Raw genomic sequence first — 16,700 nt, 5'->3', positions numbered from 1 at the left:
CCCTCACGGCGGTAGTCTCGGGAGTCGTGATGGCTGTGGCGGACCCAAGCAAGGCCGATGATGAAGATCGCGGTGCTGTTTTGAGGGGGATTCGTCCCCCTTACACAGGGGGGGGGGGGGGGTCGTGGAAGAAACTCTTGCACCGCCAACACGCGGCTTGCAAAACACGCCGTGAACTTGCCGTCGCTTATCGCGACTGAAAATTTGAGAGGTTTTGGAAGGAGTGAGGAAGGGTGGGGAGGATAGTAGATTTTAGGAGAACGAGAAGGTTGCAAAACCGACCCTAAATCAAGTCTGCCCATTTGGTCCCTGGCGCAAGCAGTCACCGCTTTGCCGAAGAAATGGAACCGATAAAATCGGTTTGCCAAGTTGCGAGCTGAGGAACTCGTAAAAAAAAAGGATTTTTTTATGAACTTGCAATTTGTTGTAGATAAGATGCTTATTAATTGTTTGGAATGGTGATTCAGAGAACATTCAGATGTTGAATGATGTACCCTTGTCTTTGCGTAATAAAGAAGAAAATACGAATTAATATACCATTACATTACCTAAAAAGGTTTTCAGTACTATATTAAAAATTTTATTAAAATATTTATATTCTTTAGTAATAATGTTCACTCCTTAACTACTGCGTTTTAGTGGAATACCACTAGAAACATTTAAACAATTACTAATTTGAATACTTTTGAAGTAGTTTGAACAGTTCTAAGTGTAATAACATGTATTTGAAACCTTTTTTTGAGGCGTCTATGATATTAGAGCGTAACCAATATTCGGATCGCATGAGGGGAATAGTTAGGTACGCGAGGGGGACCGGTAGAGGACCGTGTGCCAGCGCTGACGTCACTACAACGCATGCGCTAGCTGTTGAATGGGAGGGGATAGGTACTTAGCGGAGCATGCTCTATGCTAGTTGTAACGGCAGGAAGGGGAGACGGCAGGGGAGAGGTGGAAATGACCGCAGTGATGCAATACAATTCTCGTAACGCTGCTTGTGTTTGTCTACTTCTCAGTTTTCGCAAATGCTAACGATTGTCTCTAACATTTGTTATGTTATTTAAATATCTATAATTTAATTGTTTCGCGTGGCAAAGGAGTTATTGGTTTATGCAATTAACATCATAGGTATTATTCATTATTATGTGAATATTTTGATTGGATATGTAAAAAATACCTATAGACTTAAGAGATAAGATTTCGTTGTGTAGTTTATTTTTTAATGTTTGAATATTGTGATTTTAAATTTCAATATTGTTAAAAAGTGTAATTTATTTTCGAGTGGAGTTTTTTAATGTCCATTCATTTTATTCAGCTGGAAGACGTGATTTAACATCCAGTAGAATAGGCGACGAGGGAATCGCCCCAAAATAGGCGCGTAAAAGTGCCAGTGAACGGATGTGAGAGTACAGAGCAGTGATGAAGTTTTTTTATTGACGCGATAAAGTCTAAAAAATCGATGAACGCCAGCTGCACGCACGAAAAAGTTTCCCATTACGCACATTTTCCCGTTACGCTGTGTCCCGTTACGCTCATTGTACATTTGCGCCGCATCTATCTCTCATCCACTCGATTGGAACAACCATCGATTTGACTTTTTCGAGGCAAATTAAACTTGAAACACTCCCATTCGTTTCCTACATTTCCTATCATCGTCCTATCATTAACAGAATGACACCGATTGGAAGAATTTAAATAGCAAACATGTTTAAAAGTTATAGTTAAAATAATATCTTCGTTGAAGTAATAAACATATTTGAATTAATGAGTGCAAATTAAAAGTAAATTTATCAATTAAGTTGTAGATTTCATTCACTCCTTCTTTGTATCCATAAAAATTAGAGATTATTCAATAAAAAATTATTCAACTTTATTCATAAAAGTACGCAATCATTTCATCAATGTTTTGTTATGCCGACGTTGTCACGTTAAACTATAGTCTGTAAACCGACTTTACAGAAAACCAATTTTTTTTTATTTGGAATCATACCCGCATCCTTAGGCCTACTATTCTCAATTATTATTTTTTGTTCCATTAAAAAGATTATCTCTATCTATGATTGATTATGTTCATATCGTGTGACGAAAATTCATATGAAAAAAGTACAAGTTTTAAGAATGAAAATTTAACATTAATGAAATTTCCAAAAAATGTTAAAATATTTTATTGTGAATATCATAAAAAAATTACTAAATATAAAATGAAAAAAATTATTTCCCAGCGCATGTACTCCATATTAAATCCAAATAATTATTTAAACACTTAATTGGCGATTTAATTTTCGCGAGAACATTATAAAATCTTCTATCAGCATTATTAATACTATGTACCTTTAATACTTCTTACCGTGACAAAATATTAATTATTTTACTTAATATTTCTGTTACTTTAAGTAATTGTTTGTTTTTTAAATATTGTTAGTGTAATTATAATTAATTAAAATTTTATTTTAATTTGTGTTCTGGATAAATTCTTGTTTTCTCAATTTGCATCGTAATGCATGCAGACTTTCAAGCGTGTGGAAAACATGGCACATACTTGGAGTGAGCTGGCGCTGTGCTGACACACTAGATTCCTGGTGTCAGTCTAGTGAGTTCTCCCGGTATCACTTGAAGCTAGTGACAGGAGGTTGCCTCACTACAGGTAATATCCCTTCCACTTACACAGCACCAGGTTCCCGAAGGTTTGTCGTGCGCTCGTGGTCGTGACACCTCAAGGCAACAAAAACCTTTTTAAAAACAAAAGCAACAATATACTGCAATTAAAAATACAATTTATATTTAACTTATAATTTGAGTAATAACTTCAATTTTTTTATCCATTGGCTAGGAATTGTTTTTAAAAAATTATTGCATTGTGATTAGCAATATTTTATGAGTGAGCCAAGTGTCTGAAAATAAATATATTATCTTCTGTACATCCAGCAACGTGTATAGTGATAATTAAAGAAAACATTTTTTTCTTTAATTTCTCCCAATTTGGAGAAAGGGTTGTATTAAGAAAATTTTTAAGAGAAAAAATTTTGAAAAAATTTATTATTTTAGTTATTGACGCTAGCACTGGCACACGTTGGCTTAGCGCCATTCAATTAAGTTAAATTTGTTTTATTTTTTACTTAAATATGATTTATATTCGTTAAATTCACACTTATTATTTTCCAATTAGATGCGTTCGCACTTTTTTCTTGTTATGAAAAAGTTATGTGTGTTTAGGTATAACTTCGAGCGTTTAACTCTGACTTAAAGCTAAATATATTATTAAAAAAAAATAATTTCTTTGCACTTTCAAACCAATTTAGATTGTCCGTAAATATATGTGTTTCATTGTGGTCATTAAAACAGTAACACGCAAGATGATTCAGGTATGTATTGGAAACATTGATATACCTGACGCTAGTTTGGAAAACAGAAGACACATTGACCTTCCCGGAATATATCCAGGATCTCTGTAAATGCGAAAAGTATTCCAACCAGTGAATTCCATCTATATTTAGTAAAAAACGTCTGGTATCATTTAAATACAAGCCACTATTTCTTTTTTTAAATTGTTGGTTTTTTTATTTCACAAATGAAAAACTTTAAGTAAAACCAAATTGCAACTCAATTATATATTTACCGGAAACAATTTCATAGTGTTTGGGCATATTTTTTGATATTCGTAAGTATTTTTACAAATATATCTACGATTAACTTACTGTTCACAAGTAATGCATAGCCGAAATAGATAGTCTGATGGCTTTTTTCTGACTTTTATTGTGAATTCCCGAACTTAAAACTAATTTATAAGCGGTTACGGTTTTGAATACCGAAACGTCTTCCCGCACAATCAACAGGGTTAGGTACATACTTTTTTATATTAAATATAATACTCAAAAAATTGATAGTATGGAGTCCTCATACGTAAGTGTTACCATTTATCAAGCAGGTACTTGAAATTAATGAATCTAAAATTAAGGTAAATTTTACTAAAACATATGTGGTGCTTACATAATGATCAATTTATTTTGTAATCATTTTGGCTTCAACCCTAACATTTCTACATACCAAAGCAATAAATGAATTTAGATTCAAAATTTTATGGAAACATAAAGTGACACATTTATAAAAATAAAAATGTTAGTTTTATAATGTTCCCTGTTTTAACAAAAAAATTTTACTAACAAAGGCTTTAAATGTGACAATTTGGTCACATCACTGTACAATTTATTCTCTAAAATTATTATTGCCTATTTATCACAAATGGCCAGTTGCAAACTATCGTAAAATAACTAGATTGCCTTCTTATAGAGGGGTGGAGGAAAAAATATTGCCTCTTAGCTGTCACAAAAATGATATCGTGTCGTTACGCGCAAAGCCCAAATTTAAGATTCATATTCCTGGCCGTTGTCTAATTAATGATTTTGTTTATTCAAGTGCAGTCACCCCATTAAAACCGAAAAATTTGGCACCAACACCGTCATTATTAACTTATGGGAAGCCTTTCGCTTTCATGGAAAAATACATTTACGAAAACAATCAATTATTTGTTATCGATAACCATGTAGCTTAAGGTTTTACATTAAATGTACAGTAACTCATTTTTATGACAGTACCAGAGATAGTTTCAGCTAGGTAAACACGTAACGATCTCATCTTTGCTGCTTCAAAAAAGTAGAGTTAAATTATTTTAATTACTTTGGCTTCCCAAAACAATTCAAATAATAAAACTGTTCATACCTCTCATAAACGTAAGACACAAAAGCAGTGGTAAAATAAATTTTAAAGTAAACAATAAAAATCCCTTCCAAATTATATCGAATTAATGAGATTCGTGCAACATAATCACGCAGTTTTTTTACTGTTTGCGTACTAAGTTTAACTAGTTTATCAATGGCATTCACTTATTCCGTTTCTCCTAGGAAAAGAAAATATTTCACATGCCAGAGTTGTGCGATGCTATGCATGGAATGTTTTTCTATCAAAGCTTGTATTTGTTAATTTATGTACTTTTTATGGTGAAAATTATTATCTGTATGAAGTTATAAAGTTTATTTTTTCCCACAGATATATTACTGAGAAAGTTATTGTAACAATTTTAATATTTTAACACCAAAATAACTAACCAATTAATATTTATTGATACAAATTTTAAAAAAAATTCAACTAAGGTAAAAACATTCACGTAGAGTAAATTTAATGTATTTTTTATACATATTTTACCTGAATATTAGTTTTTATATTGTCAAACAAAACTATTCATTACATTACTTAGAACAACAGATTTTGAGACGAAAATAAATGTTAATAATGTTGCAAATTCCACCGCTTACAGATGCTCACAAAACAACGCTTACATACATGTGGCAATGTTTATTATGTGTCATTACAGGCATATGAAGAATAGTAATTAATTTATTCTTATTATTAGTTATTATGATATTCTCAAGCTGGTAAGTTATTTAATAATTATTTGGTTGTTTTTGAGATGACAAAATATAACAATTAAATATTGAAATTTACACTCCAACACATCACTTAACTAGATATAATTTACCGTTTAAAATATTGTTTTTTTTGCCATAAATTGAAATTAATACCTATTTAAAACATAAGCATTTATTATTAAAATATAAACTTTTTTACAAAATTAGATATTTTTCCATAAATAATGTTTGTGAGTCGAGAAAATATCTGTTTTTTCACATTGTAGGTAGTAAATAAAGAAATAACAAAACATTTAAGAATTATTTGTGTCCTATATTGCTTTTTTTATCACACGAGAAATACTCAATCCTTACATTTATTAATTTTATTAACTTTAAACCACTAAATTCTTTAAATTTTTTTAAAGATAATTCCTAAAGCAGATACTTTTAACTTCTACTTTTTTTACCCGTGTTTCAAAAATACAAAGTCTATTATGCCTTATATTGTTTAATTTGGAGAAATTTATTGAAGCAAATGCACTCCATTATGAGAAGAATATGTAATTGGGTAATAAACCCAAGCTAACACTTAAAACATTTATTATTCATAACATTGATAATATATTTTTATGCCAGTCCATGTATTACAATTCAAATTTTATCAAAAGTTTATTTAGCGTTTAAAAGCAAAATATAAATATTTTTATCGTTCTTTAAACATGCAAGTATTATAAAAAGTTTTAAACAATATATTATTTTATAAGTTTGGTAGTTAATGCGTTGAAACAGTGGGATCAGACAATTAAAGGTCAATAAAGTTTTAACATTGAGCCTAGAGATATTCAAACATGTGTAGGTATTTTTTAAGTTAATAATGAGAAGGAGTTTATAAAAATTTAATTGTTTCCTTTGAAAGCAATCTTAAAATTGGTGACACTTGTAAGTCTGGGTGAATACAGCATAGCTACCGACGAAGTGATAGTGGATTTGGTATCCACTACATGTATTTGATAAATTATGCATATCAGTCAGACAGCCTTTTTGTCTTGAAAATGTTAGCGCATTGGTCGGCATGCCATTTTATCACGTAATATATTCGAAGTATAATTAAATTTCAGCATACGGGCTCACGAAACGCGTTGACTTAAAAAAACGGTAAAACTGTACATCAGAGTTCAAACTGGGGAAGCAATCAGCCACGGCATGACGCAGGATCTTCCTGGAGGGATTCCAGGAAACCATCACCAGTCAGAATGGCGGGAGTGGGCTAACGCCTGGATCCTGGAGCGCGACTCTAGACATCCGTAAACATTTTGGTAATTATTTACATTTTATAACGTGTACTTGAATGTTACTGCTACATTTACCTTGACATAATTTATGGGTCATTAAAAATAATACCTTTATTGATCAATTTAATCTAATAACAAAATAAATTATGCTAATATTCTTAATGCTGAAACAAGAGGCATTTTTGAGTACATAAATAGTTGGCGTATTAGAACAAATATTTAATCTTAATAACAAATACAACTTAAGGAATTTCTTTTTTTTTTAGGTACAAGTCAGTCACCATCCTGTCTTCTAAAATTAAAGTTTCAGTACAATTTGACGTACAATTTAAATAACACTTAGCTGAAACCGCTACAAATCACTGGGATTTATCTATTCAAATAAATAAAGTAAAAAATATTGTTAAAATGATACACCTAAAAAGATTAATTGTGACATTCATGCATTTTTTTGCGTTACAATAATTTGAGAAATGAACAATTGTGACGCCCCCTGATTTTAAATTATATAGGAACTTCAAAGTAAAATTAATTATTCACGAAAATTTTACTGTTGTATATAACTGGATGTGCATAATCTTGCTGAATTCAACCCACAAACCTCGGCTGCACGACGAAATTATTTGAAACATATATTATTTCCAAGGCTAGTATACGTCTTTGCACTTGGAAATGAACAGCTTTTATTACTGTATATACTAGAGAAATTATTTAAGATTTAAGACTGTGCGTCTGAGTTATATGTAATTAACAAAATTCAAAACCACAACGAATTTAAATATAGTAGCAAAATTATCTCTTTTAAATAATTGGGGGTATAACCTTAAATTTTCGACACATTTTTAGTGGCATGTTACACCCTAAATATTTTAAAGTAATAATTTTCTTACAGCAAAAAAAGATGCGATGGTCATAGAAGATCATTAAAAATAGCAAACTAATACGCTCACTGATACTACTTAAATATTTGCTCTATTATTTACAATAAAATTTTTGTCAAACCTTAATTCAAACACACATACCAGCACTAAACTAAAACATATAATGTATGAAAAATATTTTCATGATAAACATTAAGTCGAATGTTTGTCGGGTGAATTCAGACTCACCCTGTTAGTGTCGACTCGCGCACATGTGCTTACAGGAGAGATGAGGACTATACCTGCAGTGTTAGTGTCGACTGGCGCACATGTGCTTACAGGAGAGATGAGGACTATACCTGCAGTGTTAGTGTCGACTGGCGCACATGTGCTTACAGGAGAGATGAGGACTATACCTGCAGTGTTAGTGTCGACTGGCGCACATGTGCTTACAGGAGAGATGAGGACTATACCTGCAGTGTTAGTGTCGACTGGCGCACATGAGCTTACAGGAGAGATGAGGACTATACCTGCAGTGTTAGTGTCGACTGGCGCACATGTGCTTACATGAGAGATGAGGACTATACCTGCAGTGTTAGTGTCGACAGGCGCACATGTGCTTACAGAAGAGATGAGGACTATACCTGCAGTGTAAGTGTCGACTGGCGCACATGTGCTTACAGGAGAGATGAGGACTATATCTGCAGTGTAAGTGTCGACTCGTGCACATGTGCTTACATTAGAGATGAGGACTATACCTGCAGTGTTAGTGTCGACTGACGCACATGTGCTTACAGGAGAGATGAGGACTATACCTGCAGTGTTAGTGTCGACTGGCGCACATGTGCTTACATGAGAGATGAGGACTATACCTGCAGTGTTAGTGTCGACTGGCGCACATGTGCTTACATGAGAGATGAGGACTATACCTGCAGTGTTAGTGTCGACTGGCGCACATGTGCTTACAGGAGAGATGAGGACTATACCTGCAGTGTAAGTGTCGACTGGCGCACATGTGCTTAGAGGAGAGATGAGGATTATACCTGCAGTGTTAGTGTCGACTCGTGCACATGTGCTTACATGAGAGATGAGGACTATACCTGCAGTGTTAGTGTCGTCTCGTGCACATGTGCTTAAATAAGAGATGAGAACTATACCTGCAGTGTTAGTGTCGACTGGCGCACATGTGCTTACAGGAGAGATGATGACTATACCTGCAGTGTTAGTGTCGACTGGCGCACATGTGCTTACATGAGAGATGAGGACTATACCTGCAGTGTTAGTGTCGTCTGGCGCACATGTGCTTACAGGAGAGATGAGGACTATACCTGCAGTGTAAATGTCGACTAGCACACGTGTTTACAGGAGAGATGAGGACTATACCTACAGTGTTAGTGTCGACTCGTGCACATGTGCTTACATGAGAGATGAGGACTATACCTGCAGTGTTAGTGTCGACTGGCGCACATGTGCTTACAGGAGAGATGAGGACTATACCTGCAGTGTTAGTGTCGACTGGCGCACATGTGCTTACATGAGAGATGAGGACTATACCTGCAGTGTTAGTGTCGACTGGCGCACATGTGCTTACAGGAGAGATGAGGACTATACCTGCAGTGTTAGTGTCGACTGGCGCACATGTGTTTACAGGAGAGATGAGGACTATACCTGCAGTGTTAGTGTCGACTGGCGCACATGTGCTTACAGGAGAGATGAGGACTATACCTGCAGTGTTAGTGTCGGCTCTCGCACATGTGCTTACAGGAGGATGAGGACTATACCTGCAGTGTTAGTGTCGACTGGCGCACATGTGCTTACATGAGAGATGAGGACTATACTTGCAGTGTTAGTGTCGACTGGCGCACATGTGCTTACAGGAGAGATGAGGACTATACCTGCAGTGTAAGTGTCGACTAGCACACGTGTTTACAGGAGAGATGAGGACTATACCTGCAGTGTTAGTGTCGACTCGTGCACATGTGCTTACATGAGAGATGAGGACTATACCTGCAGTGTTAGTGTCGACTGGCGCACATGTGCTTACAGGAGAGATGAGGACTATACCTGCAGTGTTAGTGTCGACTGGCGCACATGTGCTTACATGAGAGATGAGGACTATACCTGCAGTGTTAGTGTCGACTGGCGCACATGTGCTTACAGGAGAGATGAGGACTATACCTGCAGTGTTAGTGTCGACTGGCGCACATGTGCTTACAGGAGAGATGAGGACTATACCTGCAGTGTTAGTGTCGACTGGCGCACATGTGCTTACATGAGAGATGAGGACTATACCTGTAGTGTTAATGTCGACTGGCGCACATGTGCTTACAGGAGAGATGAGGACTATACCTGCAGTGTTAGTGTCGACTGGCGCACATGTGCTTACAGGAGAGATGAGGACTATACCTGCAGTGTTAGTGTCGACTGGCGCACATGTGCTTACAGGAGAGATGAGGACTATACCTGCAGTGTTAGTGTCGACTGGGGCACATGTGCTTACAGGTGAGATGAGGACTATACCTGCAGTGTTAGTGTCGACTGGCGCACATGTGCTTACAGGAGAGATGAGGACTATACCTGCAGTGTTAGTGTCGACTGGCGCACATGTGCTTAGAGGAGAGATGAGGACTTTACCTGCAGTGTTAGTGTCGACTCGTGCACATGTGCTTACATGAGAGATGAGGACTATACCTGCAGTGTTAGTGTCAACTGGCGCACATGTGCTTACAGGAGAGATGAGGACTATACCTGCAGTGTTAGTGTCGACTGGCGCACATGTGCTTACATGAGAGATGAGGACTATACCTGCAGTGTTAGTGTCGACTGGCGCACATGTGCTTACATGAGAGATGAGGACTATACCTGCAGTGTTAGTGTCGACTGGCGCACATGTGCTTACAGGAGAGATGAGGACTATACCTGCAGTGTTAGTGTCAACTGGCGCACATGTGCTTACAGGAAAGCTGAGGACTATACCTGCAGTGTTAGTGTCGACTGGCGCACATGTGCTTACAGGAGAGATGAGGACTATACCTGCAGTGTTAGTGTCGACTGGCGCACATGTGCTTACATGAGAGATGAGGACTATACCTGCAGTGGTAGTGTCGACTAGCGCACATGTGTTTACAGGAAGTATGAGGACTATACCTGCAGTGTTAGTGTCGACTGGCGCACATGTGCTTACAGGAGAGATGAGGACTATACCTGCAGTGTTAGTGTCGACTGGCGCACATGTGCTTACAGGAGAGATGAGGACTATACCTGCAGTGTTAGTGTCGACTGGCGCACATGTGCTTACAGGAGAGATAAGGACTATACCTGCAGTGTTAGTGTCGACTGGCGCACATGTGCTTACAGGAGAGATGAGGACTATACCTGCAGTGTTAGTGTCGACTGGCGCACATGTGCTTACAGGAGAAATGAGGACTATACCTGCAGTGTTAGTGTCGACTCGTGCACATGTGCTTACATGAGAGATGAGGACTATACCTGCAGTGTTAGTGTCGACTGGCGCACATGTGCTTACAGGAGAGATGAGGACTATACCTGCAGTGTTAGTGTCGACTGGCGCACATGTGCTTACAGGAGAGATGAGGACTATACCTGCAGTGTTAGTGTCGACTGGCGCACATGTGCTTACAGGAGAGATGAGGACTATACCTGCAGTGTTAGTTTCGACTGGCGCACATGTGCTTACAGGAGAGATGAGGACTATACCTGCAGTGTTAGTGTCGACTCGTGCACATGTGCTTACATGAGAGATGAGGACTATACCTGCAGTGTTAGTGTCGACTGGCGCACATGTGCTTACAGGAGAGATGAGGACTATACCTGCAGTGTTAGTGTCGACTGGCGCACATGTGCTTACAGGAGAGATGAGGACTATACCTGCAGTGTTAGTGTCGACTCGTGCACATGTGCTTACATGAGAGATGAGGACTATACCTGCAGTGTTAGTGTCGACTGGCGCACATGTGCTTACAGGAGAGATGAGGACTATACCTGCAGTGTTAGTGTCGACTGGCGCACATGTGCTTACAGGAGAGATGAGGACTATACCTGCAGTGTTAGTGTCGACTGGCGCACATGTGTTTACAGGAGAGATGAGGACTATACCTGCAGTGTTAGTGTCGACTCGCGCACATGTGCTTACAGGAGAGATGAGGACTATACCTGCAGTGTTAGTGTCGACTCGTGCACATGTGCTTACATGAGAGATGAGGACTATACCTGCAGTGTTAGTGTCGACTGGCGCACATGTGCTTACAGGAGAGATGAGGACTATACCTGCAGTGTTAGTGTCGACTGGCGCACATGTGCTTACAGGAGAGATGAGGACTATACCTGCAGTGTTAGTGTCGACTGGCGCACATGTGTTTACAGGAGAGATGAGGACTATACCTGCAGTGTTAGTGTCGACTCGTGCACATGTGCTTACATGAGAGATGAGGACTATACCTGCAGTGTTAGTGTCGACTGGCGCACATGTGCTTACAGGAGAGATGAGGACTATACCTGCAGTGTAAGTGTCGACTGGCGCACATGTGCTTACATGAGAGATGAGGACTATACCTGCAGTTTTAGTGTCGACTCGCGCACATGTGTTTACAGGACGTATGAGGTCTATGCCTGCAGTGTTAGTGTCGATTCGCGCACATGTGCATACAGGAGAGATGAGACCTATATCTGCAGTGTTAGTGTCGACTCACGCAAATGTGTTTACAGGAGAGATGAGGACTATACCTGCAGTGTTAGTGTAGACTCGCGCACATGTGCTTACAGGACGTATGAGGTCTATACCTGCAGTGTTAGTGTCGACTCGCGCACATGTGTTTACAGGACTTATGAGGACTATACCTGCAGTGTTAGTGTTGACACGCGCAAATGTGCTTACAGGAGAGATGAGGACTATACCTGCAGTTTTAGTGTCGACTCGCGCACATGTGCTTACAGGAGAGATGAGGACTATACCTGCAATGTTAGTGTCGACTCGCGCACATGTGCTTACAGGAGAGATGAGGACTATACCTGCAGTTTTAGTGTCGACTCGCACACATGTGCTTACAGGAGAGATGAGGCATATACCCGCAGTGTTAGTGTCGACTCGCGCACATGTGCTTACTGGAGAGATGAGGAGTATACCTGCAGTGTTAGTGTCTACTCGCGCACATGTGCTTACAGGAGAGATGAGTACTATACCTGCAGTGTTAGTGTCGACTCGCGCACATGTGCTTACAGGAGAGATGAGGACTATACCTGCAGTGTTAGTGTCGACTCGCGCACATTTGCTTACAGGACGTATGAGGTCTATACCTGCAGTGTTAGTGTCGACTCGCGCACATGTGTTTACAGGACGTATGAGGACTATACCTGCAGTGTTAGTGTCGACTCGCGCACATGTGCTTACAGGAGAGATGAGGACTATACCTGCAGTGTTAGTGTCCAATCGCGCACATGAGCTTACAGGAGAGATGAGGACTATACCTGCAGTGTTAGTGTCGACTCGCGCACATGTGCTTCACAAGAGATGAGGACTTTACCTGCAGTGTTAGTGTCGACTCGCGCACATGTGCTTACAGGACGTATGAGGTCTATACCTGCAGTGTTAGTGTCGACTCGCGCACATGTGCTTACAGGAGAGATGAGGACTATACCTGCAGTGTTAGTGTCGACTCGCGCACATGTGCTTACATGAGAGATGAGGAATATACTTGCAGTGTTAGTGTCGAGCCGCGCACATGTGCTTACAGGACGTATGAGTTATATACATTCAGTGTTAGTGTCGACTCGCGCACATGTGTTTACAGGAGAGATGAGGACTATACCTGCAGTGTTAGTGTCGACTCGTGCACATGTGCTTACATGAGAGATGAGGACTATACCTGCAGTGTTAGTGTCGACTCGTGCACATGTGCTTACATGAGAGATGAGGAATATACCTGCAGTGTTAGTGTCTACTGGCGCACATGTGCTTACAGGAGAGAAGAGGACTATACCTGCAGTGTTAATGTCGACTGGCGCACATGTGCTTACAGGAGAGATGAGGACTATACCTGCAGTGTTAGTGTCAACTCGCGCACATGTGTTTACAGGAGAGATGAGGACTATACCTGCAGTGTTAGTGTCGACTCGCGCACATGTGCTTACAGGAGAGATGAGGTCTATACCTTCAGTGTTAGTGTCGACTCGCGCACATGTGCTTACAGGACGTATGAGGATCTATACCTGCAGTGTTAGTGTCGACTCGCGCACATTTGTTTACAGGACGTATGAGGACTATACCTGCAGTGTTAGTGTCGACTTGCGCACATGTGCTTACAGGAGAGATGAGGACTATACCTGCAGTTTTAGTGTCGACTCGCGCACATGTGTTTACAGGACGTATGAGGACTATACCTGCAGTGTTAGTGTCGACTGGCGCACATGTGCTTACAGGAGAGATGATGACTATACCTGCAGTGTTAGTGTCGACTCATGCACATGTGCTTACAGGAGAGATGAGGACTATACCTCCAGTGTTAGTGTCGACTCGCGCACATGTGTTTACAGGAGAGATGAGGACTATACCTGCAGTGTTAGTGTCGACTCGTGCACATGTGCTTACAGGAGAGATGAGGACTATACCTGCAGTTTTAGTGTCGACTCGCGCACATGTGTTTACAGGACGTATGAGGACTATACCTGCAGTGTTAGTGTCGACTGGCGCACATGTGCTTACAGGAGAGATGATGACTATACCTGCAGTGTTAGTGTCGACTCATGCACATGTGCTTACAGGAGAGATGAGGACTATACCTCCAGTGTTAGTGTCGACTCGCGCACATGTGTTTACAGGAGAGATGAGGACTATACCTGCAGTGTTAGTGTCGACTCGTGCACATGTGCTTACAGGAGAGATGAGGACTATACCTGCAGTGTTAGTGTCGACATGTGCAGATGTGCTTACAGGAGGATGAGGACTTACCTGGACCGCAGCGAGCAGGAGCTTCTGGGAGTCCTGGAGGACCTTCCAGGCTGCCTGGTCAGACGTGGCTCTGATCTTCACGCCAGAAAAGTTGGAGATGTCTTCATGCTCGGGTTATGTTCCGGTTATTTCAAACTTTTACGTTCGATGAAGTAAATGCGGGTTTGCCGGCAGATGTGTCAGTTAAAACGACGAATTGTCACAGCAGGGCATTATTGCATATGTTTTTGAAACCCAGCAGATAACTGGTATGTCCCAGTCAGATTTTAACATTAATTTTAATTTATGTTGATTAAAATATCTTATTTTTATCTCTTTTTCGCACAGTTTTCTGGGAAGTCTGTAAAATGTGTTACTGAGTTTTTATATTACCCTTACATATTGGGGTATCTACTTTAGCACTTCCAAAAATAACATTTTATACTGTTTTATATTTAAGTAATATGTATCCATTATGTTATTAAAACACATCATAAGGTTATTATTTATAATAAACCTTTTTTAAAAAACTTGTGTTAATTTAACACTAAATTACTTTTAAACTATATATTAAAAATTAAACTACAAGAAAATAAGAATTAATTTGACAGAAATCATAAGATGAAATATAATTTCTATTTAAAAATATCTTAATATCGATCTTCTACAAAAATTAATTTTTAATGTTTCATATTCAAAATCATACTATAGGTTAAAAATTTTGTTTAAGAAAGTATCTATATTTTATTTGTTAATCTTTGATGAAATTGTAAAAAATTTTTATATATGTTTTTTTGTAACGTCCAAAAAATTGTTCATGGATAAACGCACTTCATATAATAAATTTGAATGAAATATAACTTTTATTATTATGGTTAATAATCAGCAACTGTTTACAAAAACTTTAAAACGAAGGTATTATTAAAATAAAATAAATAAATAGTAAATTTCAGTTAGTATAAGAAACATCACCAAGATAGTTGAGAAAATCTAGCATGGTTTGTACCTGAGTTTGTAAACCCTCCAGAGAGTGCAAGTTGTGGGCGTCGTACCTTGTGCACTTTGCGAGTCCAACATAGAAGTCATTACTCTTCCTTGTCCTGAACTCCCAAAAACTATTCAAAAATAATCGGTGCATCAAGTAATGTATGTAAGTTATTTTTCACGCCATAAGTAAACAACACAGAATTGTTCCAAAAAGAGAATGTCATGCTATCACTATTTATTCACAGTGGTCCTAGGGTTGAAAAGGAAATTAGTTTTTGGTATATGCCTGAAAGAGGGAACTTTCCCGGACGCGAGTCGGAGATGTCGGACTCCGGGGTCGTCGGGCGGGACTCGAGACTCGGACTGCGGGGTCGTCGGGCGGGACCCGAGACACGGACTGCGGGGTCGTCGGGCGGGACCCGAGACTCGGACTCCGGGGTCGTCGGGCGGGACTCGAGACTCGGACTCCGGGGTCGTCGGGCGGGACCCGAGACTCGGACTGCGGGGTCGTCGGGCGGGACCCGAGACTCGGACTCCAGGGTCGTCGGGCGGGACCCGAGACACGGACTCCGGGGTCGTCGGGCGGGACCCGAGACTCGGACTCCGGGGTCGTCGGGCGGGACCCGAGACTCCGGGGTCGTCGGGCGGGACTCGAGACTCGGACTCCGGGGTCGTCGGGCGGGACCTGCGCTGCCCTGCGAGGGAAGCGGCGCGCGCGGGCCGCGACTCGACGCCTCGGCTGGGCGGCGGAGAGCGACTGCCGCTGGAGCGTCGCGGCGCCCTCGAGGGAGGGGGTGTGGCGTGTCTCCCCCCTCCCCTACTCGCGCATGCGCACGAGCGCCGTCCAAGCACGGGTGCGCAGGGGTGTGGGGGACGGACAGTCCCGTCCCTGGACCAATGATGGACACACAGATTCTGGTCCTCTCGCACAGGACCATCATTCACCAACTCTTACCGCGCTAAATATTACCTACTATGCTCACGAAGATAACGTCATAACTTGTAACTTTTTCTTAATGCCAAAATACACATACGTTTATAGAGGAAATGTTATTCCTTGTGCAAGGAAAACGTATTTTAACAACAAATGAAATTTTTACTTAAAGTTTACTAAGTTCTTAATAATATTATATTACTCTAAAAACAGTCTGTCTAACTATTGCGTAATCTGAGCTTAAAATAATTTGTATTGTCATTATTTAAGAAGATTTTTAAA

The 16,700-nt window shown here is 39.8% G+C and overlaps 1 protein-coding gene across 1 annotated transcript in view; it reads right to left on the bottom strand.

Annotated features, from left to right (window-relative positions):
* Nucleotides 1-14,593, bottom strand: part of LOC134536501 (5-hydroxytryptamine receptor-like) — a 1,474,690-nt gene extending 1,460,097 nt beyond the window's left edge. Inside the window, exon 1 of the mRNA XM_063376223.1 lies at nt 14,519-14,593. The gene's annotated coding sequence lies outside the window, so the exon portion shown is untranslated. The remainder of the gene's footprint in view (nt 1-14,518) is intronic.
* Nucleotides 14,594-16,700: the final 2,107 nt, after the last annotated feature.

The sequence above is a fragment of the Bacillus rossius genome, chromosome 11 (assembly GCF_032445375.1).
Source record: "Bacillus rossius redtenbacheri isolate Brsri chromosome 11, Brsri_v3, whole genome shotgun sequence".
NCBI classification, from domain to species: domain Eukaryota; kingdom Metazoa; phylum Arthropoda; class Insecta; order Phasmatodea; family Bacillidae; genus Bacillus; species Bacillus rossius.
This window is presented reverse-complemented; position numbering and strand designations above follow the sequence as displayed.